At 39.5% G+C, this 8,319-nt stretch overlaps 1 long non-coding RNA gene across 1 annotated transcript; it reads left to right on the top strand.

The window, feature by feature from the left end:
- On the top strand, positions 1–1,662 carry LOC144583325 (uncharacterized). The gene is made up of 2 exons (XR_013537055.1): positions 1–68; positions 1,152–1,662. It is a non-coding gene; the product is annotated as an uncharacterized LOC144583325 (long non-coding RNA).
- Positions 1,663–8,319: the final 6,657 nt, after the last annotated feature.

The following is an 8,319-nucleotide window of genomic DNA, read 5'->3' on the forward strand; positions in this document are numbered from 1 at the left end:
GTACTCTAGGAATATCATCAAACATGAACACCAGTAATAATGTTTATAACAGCATTTTAAGGCAGCAGGTAATGCTTCTTCATGAATACATATGAGTTCATAAATATGTATTATTCTGATTTATATTCTGTGTTGAAACACAGAGGGTTAAGAGCAAAAATATTTTTGCCATTCCCTTTCCTCATCTTTTCATTTTTAATCCTACTCTTGGCCTACCATCACTGCTATTTAATATTGTGGCCCTCCTGCTGCAGAAGGAGGGGGGGAAATGTTGAGCAAGTAAATATATAAATTAATTCAGATATAGTGTTACATTATAAATACATGTTTAAAAACCAATTTAACAGGAATACTGTAAGTGACTGTTTACATAAGGAATGAATCTGCATCAGAGTGGATGACCCAGTCCTGTTTAACCTATGGCTTTAATTGTGCCAGAATGTGGATGAAGATGCACATACAATTGCATATTTGGATTACAATGCAGTGGAAATTGATTGGTCCAGCATGTTACATGTACATAAAAATCGGTTTCCGTATATAGATCTTTGTAGTTGGATTGGGCCAAGAGCTTCTTGAATTAGTCTTTCTTTGTTCTCCTAATTTATCCCCCATCATAATGTGATGGAATTACCCAGCTCATAAGATCTGACTTAAAAAAAAAAAACAGGATTTGTGAAGTCTGTGTCTAAAATGACACTTTACAGATTACAAAAATGGTATCATGAGAGATAATAAATGGTACAATGAATCCCTAATGGGAAGACTAATCCTTCTTGCTGATGAGTTATCATGTCTTCTCAGAATTTCTTCCTGCTGAAAAGGGCATTAAGAAACAACTAAATGCACTACTTTCTTTTCTCCTAACCCTTTTAATTGCTTAATCTGAAACCTTGTAAGCATAGGATCACTTTCTTTTCTTTGTTTGCTTAATTATGCCTAGAATTTAAGTACAGCCAACGTAATACAAAATTAAATGTACCTGATAAAAAGACTTCACCTGTGGGAAAGATATCAGAATTTTAAATTTTGGTTTTAAATGACAGTATACCCTTGTTGCGCTTTATAACTAAAAATAATAAATTTAAAATGTGATTTTATGGAAAACATAGAAACTAACCTATTTGGTCTTATATGTTTCTTTAATGCAGACTGATTTATGATCCAGTTCTATGAGATTCCACAGAAACAGAGAAGGTCCATTGAACACGGCAGGACATACTTCTAAATATCTGATTCGATGTATATGCTTCCAAGTCCCAGGGATGTTGGCAAGTCTTTAGATCCAAATCCCAAGTTTCACATCTCGAGTCTGAGTCCCAAGTTTGAGACAAGGGACTGGCTCCTGGTAGCGAAATCAAGCCTGCTGCTTGCTTCTGAGGACAGCGGCATGCAGTGGTGGTGGCAAGAATAGGTAGGCATGGGGGCTGTGACATATGTCTAGAAAAAATCATTCCGTGATTCCGTGAGTCATGGGGGGGGGAACCCCAAGTTGAGTCCAAGTCAAATTGCTGGTGCGACCTAAGTGTGATTTGACAGCGAGTCAGAAGTTCCCATCCCTGCCAAATCTTCCAGGGGACAGAGGCACCAAATTGATCCAGGCAGAAAGGTCAGAGTCAACACATCTTGTGTGACTCAGTTTTAATAAACAAATCAATAAGATGACTATGAACTTCCCTAACTGTACGAATCCTCCTGGAGTGTGCTTTTGCCAGTATACTCCTGGGCAGACCTTAAGTCCAAAGGTGGAGAGCAGTTACTTGACCCTCCCCATGTGGGTCTCTGGAAACCTACAATTGTCCCCACTTCTGTTCTCTGTTACAGGAGGAGGAGAAGGTCATGTGTTGTACAGCCCATACTTGGGCTTCCAAATGCCTAAATACAGGCTATACAACTGATGACACCTCTCTTGGCCAGCTTAAGCTCAACAACTGCAGCATTTCCTTGGGTGGCTCAGGTTGGGGCAACTCTGACACTTCCATTCAAAACTCATCTTTCCCCCCCCCTCCTCTTCTTCCTTCCTTTCTTCCTCTTCTTCAACCTGCCACCACCAGTCCTCCTCTTTACCACGTTCTCCATCACCTTTTATAACCTCAGAATCTGCCTCCTCCCTTCTAGATCCTTCAGACCTTGATTCTGCTCCCTAGATCTCACCCTTTCCAGAAGGTTCCTCATCTTTGAGCCTTCTAGGCAAGCCCATTCTGCAACTTTCTCTTCTTCTACCTAAACCCATGACTCTGCCAGAGTTGGTGGCTTTGCAGTGTGGCCCAGCCATTTACAGGGGTAGGGTGTTTTGGAGGAGATTATCCAGGGGATGATTGAGGGGGAAGGCATGGTGGATGGACCAACACCTCCCTCCCCCTTCTCAATACACATGTATAGCATTGCATTGTGAGGGGCTGGGAGTTGTTACTACTGCTGGATTTCAACTCAATATTCTAGGTTGCTGGTCTAACTAGAGGTGAATCTCTGACAGGGGTTGTAGTTCACTGCAGCCAGAGAAATAAATGCAGCCTCACTTCTTGAATGTTATTTTGTTATGTGCTGCCCAGTCGGAACTGACTTATAGCAACCTTAACAGGCTTTCCAAACTGAGATATTTAAGGAGTGGTTTTACCGTGTCACTCTCGCAATGAGTTTCCATGGCTAAGTGGGGATTTGAACCTGGTTTTCAGACTTCATGTTGAATAGAAAGTTTCCATTATATTAGCTGAATCATAACTACCATCTTCAGGGTCAGAATTCTAATGCAAGAAGGAGATAGGCACCATAGATTATATAGCTTTTTCCCTTCAGCATTAAATTATTTTTCTTGACTATTGGGCATTAGAATGAATGGGCTATGCACTTAGAATTTTAATGCAACCCATTTTGTCAAATTGTAGCTCATCACAAGACATAACTCAGTCTTAAGGCCATCAGTACTAGGTCAGTAGACAAACCAAACTGACATACGACAAATCAGAGTTGCTAGTCTAGTGTAGTTTTTTTTTAATGATGTGTGATTAAAATAAAATTAAAATCATTATAATTGTCTAAATACTTCAATTTTTTATTAGTCTGTGAGAAGTAAAGTGTAAAATACTGAGAATGTAGTAGAATCTTCCTTCAGTCTCGAGAGACTATGGTAACGTGCTCTCAGTAGAGGTCTTGGAACAGCATCTAGTGTGGCTGAGAAGGCCAATTCGAGAGTGACAATCCCTTCCACACTGAAGACAATCTATCCCCTGTCCAGCTCCCTGGTTTTGCTGGTTTAGGGACTGCCTCTTTGCCTTGGCCTGCTGAACAAGTGTCTCTTCAAATTGGGAGAGGCCATGCTGCCTCCAGGCTGAATGCTCAGATGTTAAGGTTTCCTATTGGTTGAGGTCCATTCCTAAGGCCTTTAGATCCCGCTTGCAGATGTCTTTGTATCGCAGCTGTGGTCTCCCTCCGGGGTGCTTTCCCTGAACTAATTCTCCATACAGGAGATCTTTTGGAATCCAACCACCAGCCCAAGCCAGCGTAGATGTCGTTGTTTCAGGAATATACTACACATGCTAAAAATTCCAGCTCCTTCTAGGACTACTGTATTTGGAACTGGAAAGGTGGAAGGGGTATGTTATGGCCTCAGTTATTAGCGCATGTTATTGGGTGCATTAACAACGAGCCCCCAGATATAATTGTGGTTCATTTAGGAGGAAATGACAGGCAAGTCTTTGATATTGCAGGTTATTTAGGACCTGCAGACATTGAGGGAATTTCCTGCAATAAGAATTCTGTGGTTCAATATTATTCCACATTGGGTGTGGAGGGCTGATTGTGACCCTAGATGTATTGACTGTGCAAGGCATGGGGTCAATTATGAGGTAGGTTGAGCCATGAGATCTGGTCTGGGAGCTCTGATTCGGCACCTGGACATAGGAGTGCACTGGCGTGGTTTGTACAGAGAAGACGATGTTCATTTATCAAAATTGGATATGAGCCTTTTTCTTAGGGACCTGCAGGGTGGCCATCGTGCTGAAATTTTTGGCTTTGGTGGTGGGCCTGGGGTACATAAATAGCCCCTGGCTGTGGTGGGTAGTGCGATGACAGAGAGGGGGTGAGTTCACGGTTAGCACGTGATGAGACTATTATGACATCTCTCTGTCAGATACAGCCAATTTGGCATCTGAGGAGAGGTGTTTCCATATAGGGAACCCCACAAACAGCAGCCCACTTAGGGTCATGAGACTTGGTGGGCTGAGAAGGTGGGCTACCCTTAACACTGAGCACCTGAAGGCGTGCTGTTCAACAAACAGCACGATTCAGAAATTGGAGCTCTATTGGATTGTCCAGAGGTATAGGTTACTCCAGCCTATAATAGGACGTCACACTACGGTCAGGCCTCCTTGCAGCTGGGTGAATTAATTTAATAGTAAATAAAGCTGTGGCCCAAGTTTAACCCAAACAACCTGTGTGTCACCTCTTTATTTCTGGGCTGGGTGGGCAAATAGGTCACAATTTGTACCATTTATGGAATGGACTGGTGCAATTTATTTCCTGGCAATCACACAATGAATGGGGGAAAGTGCTTCAGCCCAACCCTGATCTGTGCCTAACTTGGACCTTTTTGGGCCAGCTGTAGGGCTTCTACTTTGGGGCGCTGGGTTGATGTGATTTCCCCAGTAGATGCAAAGTTTGCTTAAAGAGGTTTGCTCTTGTTAAAGCAATCCTTTCCAGTGCAATCAAGCATGTACGTTGCAGATGTCTGGTTGTACCTTCAGTACAGTAATTTGTCATGAGATTAGAGGAGAGTGGAACTTGTAGTCAGAGATTAAAGGAGAGTGGGATTTGTAGTCAATGAGGAGGAAAGAAAATGGAATCTGTTAGGTTGTAAAAGTGAAAGGAGTTGAAGGCATGGGAATGTGAGAAAGGCAGAGAGGTTGTTTTTCTTAATTTACAGCCAAGCTGGTACAGCGTGAAACCTAATAAGGATACAACGACGAGGAGGCCCAGCGCAGAGACCCAACAAATTCTTTCCTAATTGGAATGGAGATAAACCACCTGCATCTCCATGAGAATTGTGGGCAGATTGGACAGTTACGCCTCTTTGAGTTAATTGGTTTTCAGTCATGAAGGAGGAGGTCTGAAGAATGTAGAAAATGGATGATGTGTTATGTTTGAGAGGAGGAGATCATGGTGTGAGAGAGAACTTTTGCCTGTGAGAAGTTATAGACAGTTTGTGTTATGTAGCTTGAAGGAAAAAGAATGTAGGTAAGAGAAGAAGGAGGTGGGGCTAGACCACCTTAGCCCAATTTTAGTGTTTTGTTATTTTAATGGGAACTAGTTGTTGAATTTAACTATGGTAATCATTTGAACATGTTCTTTATGCTAATGCTTGAGCAAAACAAACTGTTTCTATGAAACTATATTTTCTTAATAAAAATAATTATAAAAATTTTCACTAAGGATTGGTCTCTTGGATCAGCATGGTTTGGCTAAATCAAGAGGTGTGGAAATGGCCATTGACTAGCTACCAGAGAAGTCCTAATTAACTGAGGTGTTGTGAGTTCTTTGGAATCACAAAGCCCATGTTGCTGTACTTGCAAAGTACTGAGTAAAAGTAAAGTGTTTTTTTTAAGGTCAGGCTTGTTCCAGGTGCAAATGCTACACACTACTGGAGGTTGAGGACTTGCCCCAGCGTAAAGTGGTAGATTTGTGGCTTGTGAACTCCCTGGATGAAGGATCCATGCTCCTTAGGGAGATTTGGTCCTGACATCCTTGACTTTAGAATTTAAGCTTGATGGGATCTAAAAAAAAACACTTATAGTTTTTCTGGTGGTCCCTAGTATCCATAAAGCTCTTCTTCTCAACTATATTTTACATTTTTTTACACTATCACACCTTTCACTTGAGGATCTTTTCCAGTTCCTTTGTGCCTGCTCTTCTAAGTCTCAGTATTCTGACTTCTTGGCTGGAGTCTCCATTTGGGTTGGTAACCGAGTCAAAGTGTAGGGAATCTGTAAAATATGGTTTCTTCATTGTCAGCATTTAAAGTTATATAGTTCTGTAGCCATGGTGTTTGTCTTCTTAATGTTCAATTGCAATCCTGCTTTGCTGTTCCTTCTTTCACCTTCGTCAAGAGGCACTTCAAGCCATGGCTGCTTTCTGCCAGTAATATGGTATCATCTACATACTGTATCTTAAATTACTGATGTTTCTTCCAACAATTTTTTACACTTTCTTTACCTAATCCAGCTTTTTGTATATGTTCTGCATACAGGCTGAACTTCTTTGACAATTAGAAACCATTCTGTTTCACTGTATCCCATCCTATCTCTAGCTTCTTGTCTACAATGTAGGTAACATATCAAGGCAATCAAATATTGTGACACACTCATTAGTTTTAGAACAAGTCATTGTTTGCATATTGGGACATTGTTTTGCTTTTCAGATTTGGTGGCAAATTTTTGTTAGGATTTTTATAGACTCAGTCTCTTTAGCTTCAGATAGCTCTACAGTATTTTATTCCTGGTGATTTATTTCTTCCAACAGTGTTTTAATCATTCTTCTTCTCTTTCTGAAATTGGAGGTTCTTCATCACACGGAAGAGATTTCAGGAATGTGTGATCCTTAAATATCTTCTATATCTTTCTTCAGAATATTATTTCCATCTTCTCCTTAGTTTAGTGTTACCATGTACTAAAAGAGCATTGCTCTTTTAGTACACTTAGCCAAAATTTAAACTTCCCTTTGATTTTCTGGATCTTGTGTTGTTTAGCATTTTTTATTGTTCTCTGTTGTTCTTCTTTGCACTGATTATTATATTTGTCTCTATGTACAGTATCTCTCTAAATGAAAACTTGAATTTAGGATTCTGACTTTATTTATTTCACCTTTTACTTTTGCTTAGGCTTTTATTTTTACTATGCAGACCATCTTTTTGCATTCTTCTCATTCCTTTTTTACATTCTTTTTAAATATCTCTGGTTTCAAACAACCATTTTTCTGATTCACAGTCAGTTGAACTTAGTGATGCAAGTCTGCAACACATTTTAAAAATTCTTCAGGGGTATTATTTAGATTACATCTTGCAATTTTGACTGAGTGTTCTTTAGCTTTACATTACAGTAAACAAAGTAAATTAGTTTGACACTAATGTGTCAAATGTTAGCTAATATAAAATGCAATCTTAAAAGTAAAACAGGTGGTCAGATGGAATGAAATTTTCTTTTAGGAAAGAACAGTTCCTTGTTTTAGTGTTGGAAGGAACTTCCAGGTTAAATATAACATTATTTTCTGAAATAATAGTTTCAAATATCAGTGGTGGAGAGCATGCATCATATTATTTTCATTTCATCTGTGCTAGCATCACACTTCCATTTTTTTTCTTATGAAAATGATTAAGGTGAGGTGTGTGTTTTTCCTGCTGTGGCTCTATTTTTTCCCCTCCCCTTTGAAGAAATATATCAAACTCTATCAAAATATAGAATGCACTGTGATGAAAAAAATATTAACTCAAATCTGGTGGCAGAAACAGGCAAGTACTTCCCCCTACCTTTACCTTGAAGCAACCTGTTATTTCCTTTTCTGATTGAGGTGAAATTTATAGAGCTGTTCTCAGATGTGGATGCTTGTTATAATCAGAAGTTGCTATGCCATCTTTGTATGTTCTAGAGAAGGTTGTGTTGAGATGGTAGTCTTTTCTCTTTAAATTAGAAACTGATGAAAGTAGCAAAGAGAGAGAGAAAGCAGAATCTTATGTTTTTGTTTTGCAAGAACTTCAGACAATGAAGCACATAACATTAACAATACTAATACCACATCTGCAAACACATTTTATTCCATTCCTTGCTGTGTTAGTTCATATTATCACTACATTGTTTTCATCCAGTTCTACTCATTTTGGTTCTCCTAAGTTAGTTAGTGCTACGTTATAGTGATGGGTTTCAGATTCCCCCAATTGTAGCTCATCTTTCTGGTTTGGAAGATCACACCACTTCATGGAGTAGGGCTTTAGGGAAGGGACAGAGCTTATAGGTGTTGTTTTCACAGGGCTATTTTTTAGCCAAAGGGAGTGGGGTGTCTCTGCAGACTAAAACACTGAAATCAGTTACACTCTTTTAACAGAGTTCTTAAAAGTCATCTTCTCCTATGCAGACTTTGACAAACCAATCACAAGTCAACATTGCAAGTCTCAATTCTTCCAGTAGGCAATTAATTAAGCTTGATCCTATTTTACAGTTTCCCAGACTGCTCTCTACTGACAGGATTGACAGAATCTTGAACTTGGGCAGTTTTTAATCCCGGTATGCTCCTTTTAAAACATTTTTATGAATGTTTGATAAGTATATAATAGAT

This window comes from Pogona vitticeps, chromosome 5, assembly GCF_051106095.1.
Source record: "Pogona vitticeps strain Pit_001003342236 chromosome 5, PviZW2.1, whole genome shotgun sequence".
Classification (NCBI taxonomy): domain Eukaryota; kingdom Metazoa; phylum Chordata; class Lepidosauria; order Squamata; family Agamidae; genus Pogona; species Pogona vitticeps.